General features: G+C 39.2%; 1 long non-coding RNA gene across 1 annotated transcript in view; it reads right to left on the reverse strand.

Annotated features, from left to right (window-relative positions):
• The window catches only part of LOC110255513, a 386,303-nt gene that overhangs the window by 201,348 nt on the left and 166,752 nt on the right, over nt 1–18,203 (reverse strand). The gene's annotated exons all lie outside the window — the stretch shown is intronic.

The following is an 18,203-nucleotide window of genomic DNA, read 5'->3' on the forward strand; positions in this document are numbered from 1 at the left end:
AGGGATTTTTTTAACCCCCATAATGCTCTCCAAAAGTTGCTTTATTCATACTAACAGTACATAATTCCCATATGCTAATAAATTCTAAATATAAATTCCTAGATTCTACTTCTCTCCAAAAATCCAGTCTTATGTCACAACTTATATCCTGAATACATCCCCTTGCATTTCCCAAAGTCATCTCAAGTTCAACAACATATATTTGAAATTCATGATCTCTATCCTATTTTAACCTTGCTCCCAACTTCACAATTCCTCCTCATTACAAATTGCCCATTTCAGTTTATACTATCTTCATCAATCATGTTCATCTTTCTATATGTCATCCAGTGAGGCCTATGCAAACACATGCAAAGCTACAGTGGAGAAGCATACCTAGTCCATATGCTCGTGGAGACCTTCCTCCACCTAGGCTCTTACTTCCTCTAAATGCAAACCTAGTATTTACTCCAGAGAGTGGCCAAAAGAGTGGAGCGGGAACACTGTGAGCTCATCTGCTCCCACAAGCTCACTAAAATTACAACTTTTTACAGAGAAACTATTGATAATAACAACCTCAAGACTAGCAGAAAAGACCTTCTCCAACTAAAGATTTAAGGGACCACAACAAGACAGACTGCAAGAACACAGAGGCAGTAGTGTAAAGATCCACACCCCCAAGTAATGCATCTACAAACAGGAGGACAATTAACAACTGCAAAGGTTCTCCCCAAGGAGAAAGTAATAGAAGCCCCACATCAAGCTCCCCAGCCTTAGGGTCTTGCACCAGGAAGATGTACCTGCATTTGTCTTTAAAGGCTTACTTTAGGGATAGCCAGAGCGCTGTTGAAAAATAAAGACTCTGCTCTTAAGGACAAAATATCACATACTCTGGGACCCAGGGCAGAAGCAATAATTTGAAAGGATACACAGTTGCAGATCTTAAAGAGCCTCCAGAGAAGCAGGAAGCAACTGGGACTCACCTGGGGTCATAGATGCTGGCAACAGCCATTTGGGGAAGCTCATCTTATCACAGGGACACTGATGATAGCAAGAATCATCTGAAATCCTCTATTTAGCTTATAAGTGCCAAGATTTGGCCTGGCCCACCAGTGGGTAGGCACTAGTCCTGGGGTTCCCCAGGCCAAGAAGTTAGCTGGGAGAGAAACATCCCCATCCATCACCAGGTCACCTGCCTTAGCAGTTCCTGAACCAGCAACCCAGGATCTGACCTTAAACCACAGGGGCCCAAGACCCAGCCCCATTCAACAGAAGGCAGGGACAAGCCCCAAGTCCACTTGTGTCCTGGACCCATGCACTAGCAGGACAATTCCAGCTCTGGAACCCCCAGGCCCTGTAGCCAGAGACTCTAGTACATGGTTTCACCCATGAATTGGTGGACATTAGCCCAAAGATGCTTTTGACCACAGCCATCCCTACCAGCAGGTACATACTAGCTCTGGAACCACCCATGCCCTGAATCCAGCTGTGTCAGGACCAATCATACTAACAGGCTTGCACCACCCCAGAACCCCTTGGCCCAAGGTCTACACATCACCAAGTTGAAACCAGCCCCAACATCACTGCATCCCCTCAACTAGCTGCATCAAGACACAGCATACATATCAGCAGGCTGTCACCAATCCAAGATGTCCCAGCCCGTGACTGCCAAAAAGCAGGTTGACACCAGCTCTGAAACACAGTGAGACCCTCAGGCAAATGCAGCAGGATCCAGTCCTACTCACCAGCAGGCTATCACCAGCTCAGGGACACCTGGGACTGCAGAGCCAACCATGTCAGAAACCAGTCCTGCCCACCTATAAGTGACCACCCAGCCTAGGGATCCCACTGGGGCCACAGCCATGCCAAGTCAGTCAGAACTGGCCTTGGATCCCCTGGAAAATGAATCCAGCTGTGTACAAGCCAAGGCCCTCCCCAACAGGTAACAGCCTCTACACAGGGCACAACCTGGCAATCAACTAGACTGGGAAACAACCACTCCTACCAGCATGCCCACAGTAGTCAGCCTGCCACAAGAAAAGGACCCACACAGCCTACATAGAAGGTACTCCTAAAGCATATAGCTCTGATGACCAGATAGGAGTGTGCTGCTAGGCCCCATAAAGTATTTCTTACATAAGGTCAATTCTCCAAGAATGGGAAATGTAACCAACATACCAGATTCAAATCAACACAGTGCATTAGGCAAAATAAGGCAATGGAGGAATATGTTCCAAAAAAAGGAAAAAGATAAAACAACAGAAGAGTAACTAAGTGAATTAGAGTTAAGCAAACCACCAGATAAAGAGTTCAAGGTAATGATCATAAAGATACTAAAAAGAAAACGGAAGAAGAATGGATGAACAGAGTGAGAAGTTAGAAGATTTTTTTTTGTCTTTTTGCCATTTCTTGGGCTGCTCCTGCAGCACATGGAGGTTCCCAGGCTAGGGGTCCAATCGGAGCTGTAGCTGCCAGCCTACGCTATAGCCACGGCAATGCAGGATCTGAGCCACATCTGCGACCTACACCACAGCTCACAGCAATGCCAGATCGTTAATCCACTGAGCAAGGGCAGGAATCAAACCACAACCTCATGGTTCCTAGTTGGATTCGTTAACCACTGCACCATGATGGGAGCGCCAAGAAGTTAGAAGATTTTAACAAAGAGTTAGAAAATATAAAGAAGAACCAAATAGAACTGAATAAAATAATTGAAGTAAAAACACACTAGAAGGAATCAACAGTAGATTAGAAGATGGAGAGGAACAGATCAGAGAACTGGAAGAAAGAGCAGTGCAAGTCACCCAAACTTAACAGAAAAAAAGAATTAAAAAATGAGGATAGTTTAAAAGAATACTGGAAAAACATCAAGCACACTTACATTTGCAGTATAGAGGGCTCAGGAGAAGAAGAGAGGAAAGGGCACATAACATATTTGAATATATAATAATTTAAAAATTCCCTAATCTGGGAAAGGAAACAGACATCCAGGTCCAGGAAGCACAGAAAGCCCCAAAAAGGATGAATCATAGAGGACCACAATGTGAGATATTTTAATGAAAATGACAAAAATTAAGGATGAAGAGAAAATATTAAAAAGCAGCAAGGGAAAAGCAACTAGTTAAAAACAAAGGAATTCCTGTAAGACTATCAACTGATTTTTCAGCAGAAGATTTGAAGGCCAGAAGAGAGAAGCATGATACATTTAAAGTGATGAAAAGGAAAACCCTACAGCTAAAAATAGTATACTCAGCAAGGCTCTCCTCTGGAATTGAAAGAGATATAAAAAATTTAGACAAGTAAAAGCTGAAAGAGTTCAGCAACACACAACCAGCTTTATAAGAAATGATAAAGGAACTTCCTTATGTGTAAAAGGCCTCAACTAGAAAAATAAAAATTATGAAGGGCAAAATCTCAACAGTAGAGGCAAATAGATGGTAAAAGTGTTAGATAAATCACTTATACAACTTGTAGGAAGTAAAAAGGCTAAAGCAGTAAAATTTATATTCACACTAAGTACTTAAGTGATACACAAAGCAGAAAGGTGTAAAATAATACAATAAAAGTAATCAACATTGGGGTGAGTATAAAAGTGCAGGGTTGCAAAAATGTGTTTAAGAGATCATAAATTTTAAAATTATCATATATGTGCATATATGTGTATGTATGTATGTGTATATGGCCATGTATAAACTTCATGGTAACCACAAATCAAAATATTATAATAGAAAAAAAAGAGAGAAAGGAATCCAAACATCACACTAAAGAGTGTCATCAAATCTCAAAGGAAGAGAGTAAAATAAAATGAAAGGAAGGAAAAAGAACTACCAGGAAAAAACTAGAAAACAATGAACAAAATGGCAATGGGCATGTACCTATCAATAATTACTTTAAATGTAAATAGACTAAATACTTCAATCAAAAGACATAGGATGGCTGAATGCATGCAAAAATAAATGTGAGTGCCTACAAAAGACTCATATACAGACTGAAATTGAGAAGATGGAAGAAGTTATTCCATGCAAATAGAAACCAAAATAAAGCCAGAGTAGCAATACTCATATCAGACAAAATATATTTTATTATTATTATTATTTTAGAACCACAACCACAGCATAAGCAATTTCCCAGGCTAGAGGTCAAATCAGAGCTGTAGCCACTGGTCTAAATAACAGCTGCAGCAACAGAGGATGTGAGTCACATCTGTGACCTATACCACAGTTCACAGTAACACCAGAACCTTAACCTACTGAGTGAGTCCAAGGATTTAACCCACACCCTCATGGATACTAGCCAAGTCCATTACTGCTGAGCATAATGGGAACTCCCAATCAAGTATTTTTTCTGACTATGACACTATGAGACTAAAAAATCAACTATCAAGAAGAAAATTGCAAAATATATGAACTCAAGGAGGTCAAACAATATGCTATTTTTGTGGAACACTGAAGGAATCAAGGAACAAATCAAAAAATACCTAGAACAAATTAAAACAAAAACACAATGATCCAAAATCTATGGAACGCAGCAAAATCAGTACCAAGAGGAACGTTTATAGCAATACACACTTACCACAGGAAACAAGAAAAATAGCAAATAAACCACCTAAAAGAATAAGGAAAAGAACAAACAAATACACACACACACACACACACACAAAACACTAGAAGGAAAGAAATCAAAGATCAGAGCAGAAATAAATAGACTAAAGTTTTTTTTTTTTTGAAAAAAAAAAGTCAGTAAAACTTAAGAGCTTTGTTCCTTGAAAACATTTTTAAAAAGTTGATAATCCTTTAGCCAGACTCATCAAGAAAAAGAGGGGGCCCAAATCAATAAAATCAGAAATTAAAAAGGAGTAATCACAATCAATACCAAGGAACTACAAAGGATCATAAGATTTTACTATAAACAATTATATGCCAATAAAATGAACAACCTAAGAAAAATGGACAAATTACTATAAACATAAAAGCTCCCAGGAAGAAATAGAAAATATGACCAATTACTTTGCTTAATGTAACACCACCAATAGTGTGGTGTTAAAGATAACACCACATTAACAAAGTAAAGAATAAAAATCAAATGATCATCTCAATAGATGTAGAAAAATTATTTTGATAAAATTCAGCATACATGTAATAACTTCAGAAAGCGGTCATAGAGGGAACCTACCTCAACATAATAAAGGTCATATATGACAAACTCATAGCTTACATTACCTTCAAGAGTGAAAAGCTGAGCATTTTTTTCTACGATCAGGAACAAGACAAGGATGTCCACTCTCACTACTTTTATTCAACATAATTTTGGAAGTCCTAGCCACAAAAATCAGAAGAAATAAAAGGAATCCAAGTTTGAAAAAGAACTAAAACTGTCACTATTTGCAGGTGACATGATATTATACATAGAAAATCCTAAATATGGTACCATAAAACTACTAGAGCTCATCACTGAATCTAGTAAAGTTGTAGGATACAAAATTAATGTACAGAAATCTGTTGCATTTCTATACACAAACAGTGAAAGATCAGAAAGAGAAATGAAGGAAATAATCTCCTTTACCAGTGTGTCAAAAAGAATAAAATACCTAGGAATAAATCTATCTAAGTATCTAAGGAGACAAAAGACCTATACTCTGAAAACTATAGACACTGGAGAAAGAAAGAAAATATGACAAAAACAGATGAAAAAATATACCATGTTCTTGGATTGGAAGAATGAATATTGTCAAAATGACTACTACGCAAGGTAATCCACAGATTCAGTGCAATCCCTAAAAAATTACCAATGGCATTTCTAAAAGAACGAGAACAAAAGATTTTTAAATTTGTATGGAAATACAAAAGACCCTGAATAGCCAAATTCATAAAAGAGGAAAACAGAACTAGGGAAATCAGGCTCCCCCATTTCAGATTATTTTACAAAGTTACAGTAATAAGAGAGCATGGTATTGGCACACAAAAAAAGATATATAGATCAACAGAGCAAGACAGAAAGCCCAGAAATAAACCCAGACACCTACAGTCAATTAATCTATGATAAAAGAGGCAAGAATATACAATGGAGACAAGGCAATCTCTTCAGAAAGTGATGCTGGGAAAACTGAACAGCTGCATGGAAAAGAATGAAATTAGAACATTCTCTACACTACAAATAAAAATAAACTCAAAATAGATTAAAGACCTAAATGTAATACCAAATACTATAAATCTCTTAGAGGAAAACATAGGTAGAAAATGAGTGGGCATAATTTGCAGCAATATCTTTTTAAAACCATCTCCAAAAATAATGGAAATTAAAATAAAAATAAGCAAATGGAACTTAAACTTCAAATCTTTTCCACAGCCTAAGAAACCAAAAAACAAAACAAAAACCAAAAACAAAAGACAATCCAGAGAATGGAAGAAAATATTTGAAAATGATGTGACTATTAAGGGCTTAATCTCCAAAAGTATAAAAAACTGCTCATATAGCTCATTATCAAAAAAAAAAAAAACAAAAAAAATCAAACAACCCAATTCAAAAATGAGCAGAGGATCTGAATAGACATTTATCCAAAGGAGAAATACAGATGACTAACAGGTGCAGAAAAAGATGCTGAATATCACTCATCATTAGGGAAATGCAAATCAAAACAACAATGAGGTATCACATCACACCTGTCAAAATGGTTATTATTAAAAGACAACAAATAATAAGAGCTGGCAGCAATGTGGTGAAAAGGGAACTCTTGTGCCCTTTTGGTGGGAATGTAAATTGGTGCAGCCCACTACGGAAACACTATGGAGATTCCTCAAAAAATTAAAAACAAAACTACCAAATGATCCAGCAATTCCACTCCTGGGTATTTATTCAAAGACAGCAAAAACACTAATTAGGAAAGATATTTGCACCCCATGTCCACCGCAGCATCATTTACAATGTCCAAGATATAGATGTATATAGATATATATATACAGATATATATATCATGGGATTTTAGCCACAAAACAAGTATGAAATATTGCCATTTGTGACAACATGAATAGATCTAGAGGGTATTATTCTAAGTGAAATAAGTCAGATAAATACTGTATGATTTAACTTACATATGGACTCTAAATACTAAACAAGTAAACAAAAAAAGAAACAGGACTATAGATACAGAGGACAAACAGGTAGTTGTCAGAAGGGAGGTGGGTAGGGGGATGGATGAAATAGGTGAGGGATATAAAGAGGCCCAAACTTCTAGGTTCAGAGTAAGTGAGTCATCAGTATGAAAGGTGCAGGGTAGGGAATATAGCCAATAACAAAGTGATATATTTGTATGTTGACAGATTGTAACTAGACTTACCATGGTGATCATTTTGAAATGTAATGGATTATTGAGTCATTATGCTATGGAACTAACATATTATTGTAGGTTCATTTTACTTCAAAAACAAAATTTGGAAAAGGAGATCAGATTTATTGTTACCAAAGGCCAGAGGTGGGAGGTGGGGAATTGGATGAAGGCAAATGAAAGGAACAAACTTCCAGTTATAACATAAGTAAGTCCCAGGGATGTCATGTACAAGATGACAAAGATAATTAACACTGTTGTATGTTACATATGAAAGCTTTTAAGAAAGCAAACCCTAAGTGTTCTCATCACAAGGATTTTTTTCTATTTCTTTAATTTTTTATCTCTATGAGATGATGGATACTCACTCAACTTAGTGTGTTGCTCATTTCTTGATGAATTTAAGTCAAATCATTATGCTCTATCTCTTAAACTTAGAGTGTTTTATGTCAATTATAGCTCAATAAAAGTGGAAGGAGAAACAAAATTAAAAAGTAAACACACAGTGAATGATAATGATTTTATGATTATTCATAAAATGTAAAATCTCATACAAACGCATGGAATTATGTCCTTGGGACTGACTGAGGAGTAGATATCACTACTCAGGTACTCTGCCCACAGAGTAAGCCATTATTGAGGGAGAAATGTAAGCATCATATCCAGAAAACAACTTCTTAGGATAGAACATGATGGAAGGTAATGTAAGAGAGGGAATGTTTTATCACTTTGCTGTACAGCAGAAATTGGCACAATACTGTAAATCAACTATAATTAAAGAAACTCTCCAAAAAAATCGTATCCATAAACCTAAGCTAAAGGTCTACAATCGAAATATGAGAATAGATGATGAGTATTTATAAGAAATATTTGTAAGAGGAAGGATTAAAGAATGAGCGAACTATGAAAAAGAAAGGGCCAAGCAGCTACCAAGAGGACAAGCAAGTGAAAGGGAAGGGGCCTTGTATTAAACCCATGAACAATGAAACAAAATGTGCCAGGTTTATATTCAGCCAAGGTCACCATTATCCCAGGAGAGGACACTTAAACGAGCTAAGCTGGGCTCCTGGGAGAAGGACATGCAGGCAGAAGGAACAACACAAAACTGGCGCAGCATAAAAGCATTACACATGGACCAAGGGAAGATGGAAAATCCCCTTCCCCAGGGGCGAATTAGATGTTTCCCTGGCCTAGTGTACTCAGAAGTAGAGTCCTAGGAGACTCGGCAAGCTGTGCTCTGATTTTCAGTCTTCCTTGAGCACAGAGTAAAAAGGGAACAGAAAACATATATGTGCTTTTTATCCCCAAATCCCAGTGCAGAACAGGGGTCTTAGAAGGACATGATGAACCACCCCTCTCTGCGACTGATGAAAACAGGGCAAGCCACAAAGCAAATCCTAGCTTAGGCCAGGGCCCAGGGTGCAAAGAGCCACTGAAATGCACTTCGGGCCAGCACAAGCTGTCCCTGTTGATAACAAAGCCACCTGCAGAGGCCTGCCATGTGTTGATCTGCTTTCTCAGGCATTCTGCTCTTATAGTCACAGGATGCCCAAGATTCTGTCAGTGTGCTGTGCCCTGTGCTTAGGTTTAGGGCAGCTCTGTCTCAGTCTTCCTCAGAAAGGAAGCTGGGCTGTGTTGAAGGCGTTCAAAGAGCAAACTCTTTAGAAAAGTTTGGGTTGGGAGGTTCTTCACTGCATTTGCTAATGATGAAGTGGTGTAGGCCATCATTCTTCCCCTTCTGGCTCCAATTGACCAACAAATTTTTTCACGTCCAACTCAGAGAAAACATCCCTAATAGCTGCCATGCATAGAGGCCCAGTGCCGGGGACAAATCCTCATCCTCACCCATTAAATCTTGGGTCTAATGGATTTCCCATTGATCTTCCTTCATCCCAGGCATAAAACCCAGGGCTCCATGCAGTGCAGTTACTTCTTAAAATATCCTTATAAATCTTGGCCATCGTATTCATTAATTACAGCCCAACCAGGACTCTGGCTGTTAGTTCTGGGTGGCAACTTCATTTATCCCCACATTAAATGCTTTATTTCTGTAGAGTTATTTCCGTCTCACTCCATTTCTTAGCTTATCCACCATGTCATCAAGCAATTTTTCTTAACAAAAAGAGAACTATCCTGGATTTTTAAAAATTAAATAAAATATCCAACTTATTCTAAAACTCTGTAGTAAACAAGACCACTAGATAAATAATAGCTCATCATTTGTTGAGTCTTACTGTGTCCCAAACACGATAGCAAGGGCTTTGAATACACTGGCCCACTTAATCCACCAAAAAATCCTGTAAAATAAATACTATTATTATTGTCCTAGTTTTACAAAGTGAGGATTAGAAGATCAACTGGTCCAAAGTTAAGTAGGTAGTGCCTGTACTGGAATTCAGGCTTGTCTGATTCCAGAGCTTAAACTCTTATTGACAAAATAGTGAGTAACTCCAAAATTGTAACTACATGTTGTACTAAGCCATAGTATGGAGATACGTGTTGAAAACAAATATAGAATTTTGTAGTTAAAGAGACCTTTAAAATGTTTTAATCTGGTCTCCATCCTTAGCAGATGGGCCCAGGGTCCCCTCAGGGTGAGACACTGTGCCCAGGGTCACTGAACTAGGAGACGTAGAGCCATGGCTGGGACCCAGTACTCCACATTTTCAGCTACATGCTTTCACTGCTGCAGTCTGCTGCTGTCCAAATGCTCTATTACACAAGAATTTTTTCCCCCTGGGTACAGATGAGAATAGAAGGATCTGTGTGAGTGGTGTTAAGTGAATTGAATGTTCCTTCAGCAAATGAAAACGAGAGGCTAATTAGATTCCATAATCACTCTCTCCGATTAAAGTTGCCCTCCCTCCTCCACCAACTGCTACACTTCTGACATCCCTTGGTTGTTATCTGCAGTGTCACCTGCTCGGTCTAAGTTTGTCTCCTCACACATATGCCCTGATCATAAAGCCTGACTTATTTCCTCCTTGAATAGCCAGAAACTGTACCCAGCCACATAGGGTTGAGGGCCTGAAACCATGCTTATTCTTACTGCTGAAAGTCAGCAGTTTCTTACTCCCTGATAGTCAAGCTGTGGCTCAGAGGATTTAAACTTAAAATTTCCCAGAAGCCAAGCAAGGAACTGAAACAAGAGAAGTCACATCAATATCTCAAGCAAATGTGGGGAACTATAGCAGACCATAGGGGCCACATGTCACTCTAAAAGGAACAGCTTCTTCTCATCTACAGCCAGTGGATGCTATGGCTCACGTCTCTAACAATAAAGTAAGTTCCACAAGTGGGAGGACTTTTTCTCCTGCCCTGCTGCATTTCCAGTGTATGGAGGGGGCCTGACACATAGTAGGCACTTGATGAATATTTTCTAAATGAATGCAACTTTCATTTTGGAAGCTCTGCCATGTAGTCTCTATTCAGTGTACAGACAGCTACAGTCCATGATCTGTTAAAGGAATGCAGTGTATTTCATTGCTCAGGAATAAGGAGAACTATGTGGGGATGTTCATTTCATGATTGAGGGTAACTGTCAGAGTAGAGAGAGTGATGGAGAGTGGTGAACACTCATCACCTTTATTGCCAGCATTGATATTGCCAGCTGGGCACTCTACAAGCCCAGCAAGTATCATACAATAATAGAAAGGGCTCTGGGTAAAAAGGCCTGACTTCAGACACTAAAAAATTATGGGACCTTAAACAGAACTGGCTCTTCTCTGACTCAGTTTCCCTTCCTTAAAAAGGAGAGGATTACACCCAGACCCTCTAGGTGCCTTTTGGCTTTAATAAGTTGTACCAACTGTTTTGTGAAAGGAACACATCTAAGAGTCTCAAGAGTCATTAATGAAGAGTCAACTGATGTGACAAATACACAAGAAACAACTATGAACAATTTATACACCAAGTTGAACAATCTAGAAGAAATGGATCAATGTCCAAATTTAATGCAACCCCTGACAAAATTACAATGGCATTTTTAGCAGAAATAGAAAAAATTACCCAGATTTGTAAGGAACCAAAATAAAAAAAAAGCCCAGATTGCCCATGTAATTTGAGAAACCTAGAGACATCACACTTCCTGATTTCTAGCTATATTGCAGAGCTATAATAATCAAAACAGTGTGGTACTAACATAAAAAGAAACATAAACCAATGTGACAGGACAGAGAGCCCAGAAATAAACCCACATATATATCATCCACTAATCTTTCACAATGGTACTATGAATACAGAATGTGGAAAGGATAATATTTAATAAATGGTATCAGAGAAACTGGATATCTATATACAAAATATACCATTGTACCCTTATCTTACATCATACACAAATATAAACTAGAAATGGATTACAAGACTTAAATATAATATCTGAAACCATAAAACTCCTAGGAGAAAACAAAAAAAAAAAAAAACTCCTTGACGTTAGTTTTGGCAACAATTTTTTGGAAATGAAATCAAAAGCAAAGGCAACAAAACTGAAAATAAACCAGTAAGACTACATCAAACTAAAAAGTTTCTACACAAGAGGACACAACAGCGTGAAAAGGCCATGTATGACTGACAGAAAATATTTGCAAAACATGTATGAGATAAGAGGTTAATATCCAAAATCCAAAGTAACTCATACAACTCCACAGCAAACAATGATGACAACCAAAGAACTCTATTATATTTGTTTACTTTTCTTTATGGCTGCATCCATGGCATATGAAAGTTCCAAAGCCAAGGACTAAATGTGCGCTACATCTATAGCAACGCCAGATCTGTTAACCCACTGCACTGGCTAGGGATCAAACCCGCACCACCATAGTAATCCAAGCTACTGCAGTCGGATTCTTACTCCACTGCGCCATGGCAGGAACTCCAAAAGAACTCTATTTTAAAATGGGTCGGTGACCTGAGAGGAGACATTTTTGCAAAGACAAATGGCCAACAGGTATATGAAAAGGAGCTCAGTAGCACTAATCATCAGGGAAATGCAAATCAAAACCATGATGATATATATCACCTCATACCTGTCAGAATGGCTATTATCAAAAAGGTAAAAGATAACAAGTGTTGAAAAGGGCATGGTGAGAAGGGTACTGCTGTACACTTTAGGGCTAATGTACATTTGAATAGCTGTTTGGAAAAAATCATGGAGATTCCCCCAAAAGATTAAAAATAGGACTCTAGTATGATCCAGAAACTCTGTTTCTGTATATACATACATATAAAATAGAAACAAAATCAGTATCTGGAAAAGACATCTGCATGCATGTGTTCTGCACACCATCATTCAAAGCAACCAAGATATGAAAACAACCTAAGGGTCCATTGAATGAATAGAAAAAAATATATTTTTAAAAATATAGTAAACACATGTACATAGTGGTGTTTATATATACTAAATGAATTATTATTCGGCTATAAAAAATAAATTCTGGGAGTTCTCATCATAGCTCAGTGGTTAACAAATCCGACTAGGAACCATGAGGTTGCAGGTTCGATCCCTGGCCTTGCTCAATGGGTTAAGGATTTGGCGTTGCCGTGAGCTATGGTGTAGGTTGCAGATGCAGCTCAGATCCTGAGTTGCTATGGCTCTGGCGTAGGCCGGCAGCTACAGCTCTGATTCCACCCCTATCCTGGGAATCTCCATATGCCGAGGGTGCGGTCCTGGAAAAGACAAAAAGACAAAAAATAAAAAATAAAAAGAAAAGAAAAGAAAACAAATTCTGGCATTTTCAGAAACATGAATGGTCCTTGAGGACTTTATTAGACACATAGATATAGGGACTGTATAATCTCACCTATTTGTGGAGTATTAAAAAGTCAGATTCAGAGAAGCAGAGCAGAATGGTGGTTGTCACAGACTGGGGAGTGGGGCAAAAGAAGAAATGTGGGTCAAAGGGTACAAACCTTCAGTTTTAAGTTCAGTAAGTGGTGATGATGTAATGCAAAGCATGGTTACTCCAGTGAACACTGCTAATATACTTGAAATTAGGTACTCTTATCAAAATAAAGGTAGCTACGGGTTCAATCCCAGGCCTCACTCTGGGTTGAGGATCTGGCATTGCTATGGTGTATGTTGCAGACACAGCTCAGACCTGGCGTTGCAGTGGCTGTGGTGTAGACGGCAGCTACAGCTCTCCTTCTGCCCCTAGCCTGGGAACTTACAAGTGTTGCGGATGCGGCCCTAAAAAGCAAAATAAATTAAATCAATAAATAAATGTAACTACATGAAGGGATAGGTGTGTTCATTAGCTTGACTGTAGTAGTCATTTCACAATACATACGTATACAAAAATCACACTGTACCCTTAAATATATACAAACTTTTGCTGCCAATTAGACCTTAATAAATCTAAAAATATAAATCAACAAATAATAAACGAAGAATCAAACTCACCGCCCATCTCACCTAGCTGCTGATTGGGACACCACGACACTATAAACTCAGCAGCCGAGTGAGAACATAAATAGCTAGAGCTCCAACACACAGGCTACTTTGGACATTATTCCCATAGACGACCCCAAAGGCTAATTCCTTCAACCTTGTAAGTTCAGGGGAGCAGTAGCAATGTAGACCCATGGAGGAGTTGTATAAAGCCACGAATGCATACACATGTGTAAATGGCATGATTTGACTTATAAGTGTGCGTATAAACCTCAGGGAAGATAATGTCACATATGGATTTCCTTCCTTACCTCTCCATCCCCTGCTTGTGTTTTCTTATTCCATCTTATCAAGACAGACATTATTTACAGTAGATTCAGCCCCCTGACAAAGAGACTCAGTTCTGTCCTCTTCTCTCATTCTATTCCATGTGGAATATATATTTCCGTGTGTGTGTGTGTTTGTGTGTGTACATGCCTGCACACACAAATGTGATTGCAAGTCACTTTGTAAAGGGGTCAGGTGTGATCTAATCACTAATAACATCTAACTCTGCATTTCCGGGTATGTAACAACTAAATTCCCACTTTTCTTGTGTTAGCTCTTCCTGGCTGGGTTGTCACTTTGGTACTTCAAGGGATCACAATGTGGAGATTCTCTCAGTTCTTAAAAATGTTACCTTCAAAGGAAAAATTCTATCACTGACTTGAATTGACATGAATGGCTCCCCACACAAGTTTCCAATTTTGAAATGCAATTTGGTGGTGTTTTTTCTGATATCACACATAATAATTGCTTATAATTAGGAACAAATTGCATCTAAGGATGAGTAAAGTGTCTAATTGTGTTTAAAATAAAGTGTGCCTTTAATGTTGAGGCAACTTAGATATTTACATTGTCCAGGGACTCCAATAAAGAATCTGGAAGTTTCCCTAGATTAAGGTGGAGACCCAGGTGCACTAGGGCCTTAAGGAGGGAAGACAAGGTCAAGAAAACTACGGCCTCGGGTTCTGGGATTCATGCCACAACACAAGGCCTGGATAAATGAAATCCAATGGCCAGTCTTTTCTCTTACAAAGCAGATGGAAACCAAAAGTCCTCCTAAGGAGGTGATGTAGGACACAGAAAGCTCTAGAAATAATTAGTGGGCCCAGAACACTTTCTGCCTGGAGAGTAGGGATTTTTTTGGCCACTGGTGTGAAACAGACACAAATGAACTGAGGCCCACATAAGTGAGATGGTTTCCCATCATGCACACTTTAGGAACAAAACATTCTGGAGTTGAGCCTGAGGCGATGGGGCTAAGAATGAAGATACACAAGAAGCAAAAAGGGCTGAGAGACAGACAACCCAGACATCCATGGTGATGCTGTGAGTGAAATACCAATGTTTCCTACAGTGGCTCTGTGCTCCATAAATCCCTAGCTAATAAGGTACCAATGACAGAGGTGCTCTTTAATAACTTTGAGGGTGTAATAATTGATGGCATAGCCAGCTGGTTGCTGCGATCAGATATAAATTAAATCATCTTTATTGTTTTATGTTTCCTGTAACTCCCTACCCCCACCCAGTCCAATCGTCTTTTCAGCCTCTTTTAACCAATCCTGAGAAAAGAACTTACATGCATCACCTACCAAATGACAAGAGCTGGAGGGAAAGAGAGAGGGGAAAGGATGAGAAACAGTTCTAAATGATTCTCAGTTCCTTGGACCAGGGATGCATCTCTTGTTTTTGTTTCATTTTCCAACTGATGAAAAATGACTTTCTTCCTGTACTTTCTTTGCCCACCTGTACCAGGTCTGGTGATGGCTAAGCATCCTTTTATTTAAGAAGCGTGGCTTGGGGAACTTTGGTGAGCCAGGCCCTCTTCCAGACACTGGGCATGAGGTGATAAAGACAAGGTCATTCCCTCAGAGTTCACTATTAGGGTGGCAGGAAGGAAGGGACAAAAGACACGAGTAGACTGTTTTGATGAGATGTGACAGGTGCCCCAGGGGAGCTGTAACTGAGAGGACAGAGGAGGTGAGATGAATGCAACCCAAGTGGGGAAAATTCAGGGCAGGTGCATAGAAGCAAATGGAAGAGAGGAGACACAGTGTCAGAGAAAGTCCAGCCCAAATAAGACCTGTTCTCACTACCTTCCCACTGCCTCTCTCACTTTTCTTTGTTCTCAGACAAAGGATCGTGGAAGCAATTAAGTGCCTTGAGGCAAAGACAAACCTGGGTAGTTTACCCAGGCTGCCTCTCAGTCTTTCCCCAATAATCACCTTGCTTTGCTCACTCACTGGACCATAAACACCTGGGTGCCTGCTAGGTGCCAGGGAGCAAGCTCAGAGCTGAGGACAAAGAGATACACAAGATATACTCCCTGCCTTTGAGGTCATGGCCTTATTAGGAAACAGACATGTGAACAAGTAAAGCCCACTGCTAAAAGAGGACATGATCAAGGCCCACGTGCTGGCAGGTCCATCATCCTGGCTCTGCCACTTACTAGCTAGATGACCTTGCCAAGTTACTGATTTCTCTGTGCCTCAGTTCCTCATTTATTTCATGGGGGCAGTACCCATCTTGCAGGGTTATTGGGAGGATTAGGTGGATTGATAAATGTTAGAGTCTTAGAACAAAGCCTGGTACTTATAAGGAAGGGCTGTGCAAACATTGCATAGAACGTAGTAGTAATAATACGAAATGTTTTATTAATTGAACTGGAAGCAGTGTGTTTTGCAAACAGAGGAAGGAGCTCTGTGACTTAGTGATAGGGAGGCTTCACAGAGGAGGTAGCATTTGACTCACTGATAAAGAAGTCTTTGCATCCTCTTTTGCATGTATCTGCCCAGGAGCCACCCACATGTCACTACTGGTATACAAAAGACAGATAATGGGACCCAACAGAGAGAGAGGAGCAGTCATGCCAAGGGTGATGTAGAAAGGGTTTATGTGAGCAGGTGTGGTCCTGAGCAGTCAACAGGTGACAGAGTCCTATCTTAAGTCACCAGGAAAGATTCCTAGATAAAAAGCTCTTTAGAATCTTGCAAAGGTGAATTACTACCTAAAAATCTATTTATATATACACATTTTAACTACTAGTCTTTGATTACAGAAACTTGCCTATTTGGTTGGCTTAGACCAGGGACAAGTTACTAACTCTCTCAAAGCCTCACTTTTTTCCTTTGGTAATATGGGGATAATCAAAGTGCCTTTTTGGAGTTCTCCTGTGTCCCAGAGGGTTAAGGATCCAGTATTGTCACTGCATTGGCTCTGGTTGCTGCTATGGCACAGTTTTGATCCCTGGTTCAGGAACTTCCACATGCCATGGGTGTGGCCCCCCAAAATAATAGAAGTGCCTTTTAAAGGTGTTTAAGATAATTTTAATAATCAATTCTTATAAAATACTTGTCAGAGTGACAAAATAATGCATAGCCAATGACTGACAGTTACTGTAGCAACTTGATGATGTTGATGATGGCAATGGCATGAACATAGGACAGAAGATCATAAATGGGTCGTAAAATTTCCTCTTCCTTCTTTTAGCTCTAACAAGGGTTTTGCAGCTCTGATATTTGAAATTCCTCCATTCAGTTGAACATTGTCTATATGCTAGCAGTGCCTCTTTACAAAGAAATGTAGATTAGACTTTTGTTGATTGAATAAAACAATCTAAAAGAGTGAGAATCTGGGGAGAAGGGAGAGACAGACATGCTTGTCCTTTCGGAGTCCTTACAATGGCTGGCTCTGGCTCCCCACTCATAGCCTGCAGCTCAGCAGACAAGGACAAACAGCAAAGCGATCTGGCTGTGATCAGGTGGGACTATCAATCATGATGAGCATTGAAATTGAATCAAACAGGGGCACCTGTGCACACTATTTCACAATGCAAGCAACATGGAGAACACAATTTTGCGAAATAAACCAAGCTGCTTGCCAACAGGCAACAATTCCTTCCACCCCTTTCCTCAAGGCTTGAGCTGCTTCCTAGCTCCTAAGAGCAACTCAGAAGCTCACACAGACATGTCGCTATACAGGCACCCCTGGGAGTTATTACAGCTTTAGTTCCACCACTAAAACAAGTCAAACAAATTGTTTGGTATCATAGTGCATATAAAAGTCATGCTTATACTATGCTGTAATCTGTTAACTGTGCAATAGCATTATGTCTAAAAAACAATACACATGCCTTAATTAAAAATACTGACTTGCCAAAAAATGCTAACCATCATCCATGACTTCAATGAGTCCTAATATTTTTGTAATGGTAACATCAAATATTACTGATCACAAATCATAACAAATAATAACAAAACATTTGAAATATTGTCAGAATTACTAAAAAGTGACATGGAAACACAAAGTGAGCAAATGCTGTTGAAAAGTGGTACTGACAGACTTGCTTGATGCAGGATTGCCACAAAGCTTCAATTTGTGAAAAACGCAGAATTTGTGAAGCAGAATAAAATGAGGTATGCCTGCATATCTTACTATCTACAAGTTTGCTTACCCAGACAAAGGACAGCAAATCCC

Source organism: Sus scrofa, chromosome 9 (assembly GCF_000003025.6).
Source record: "Sus scrofa isolate TJ Tabasco breed Duroc chromosome 9, Sscrofa11.1, whole genome shotgun sequence".
In the NCBI taxonomy this organism is placed as follows: Eukaryota; Metazoa; Chordata; class Mammalia; order Artiodactyla; family Suidae; genus Sus; species Sus scrofa.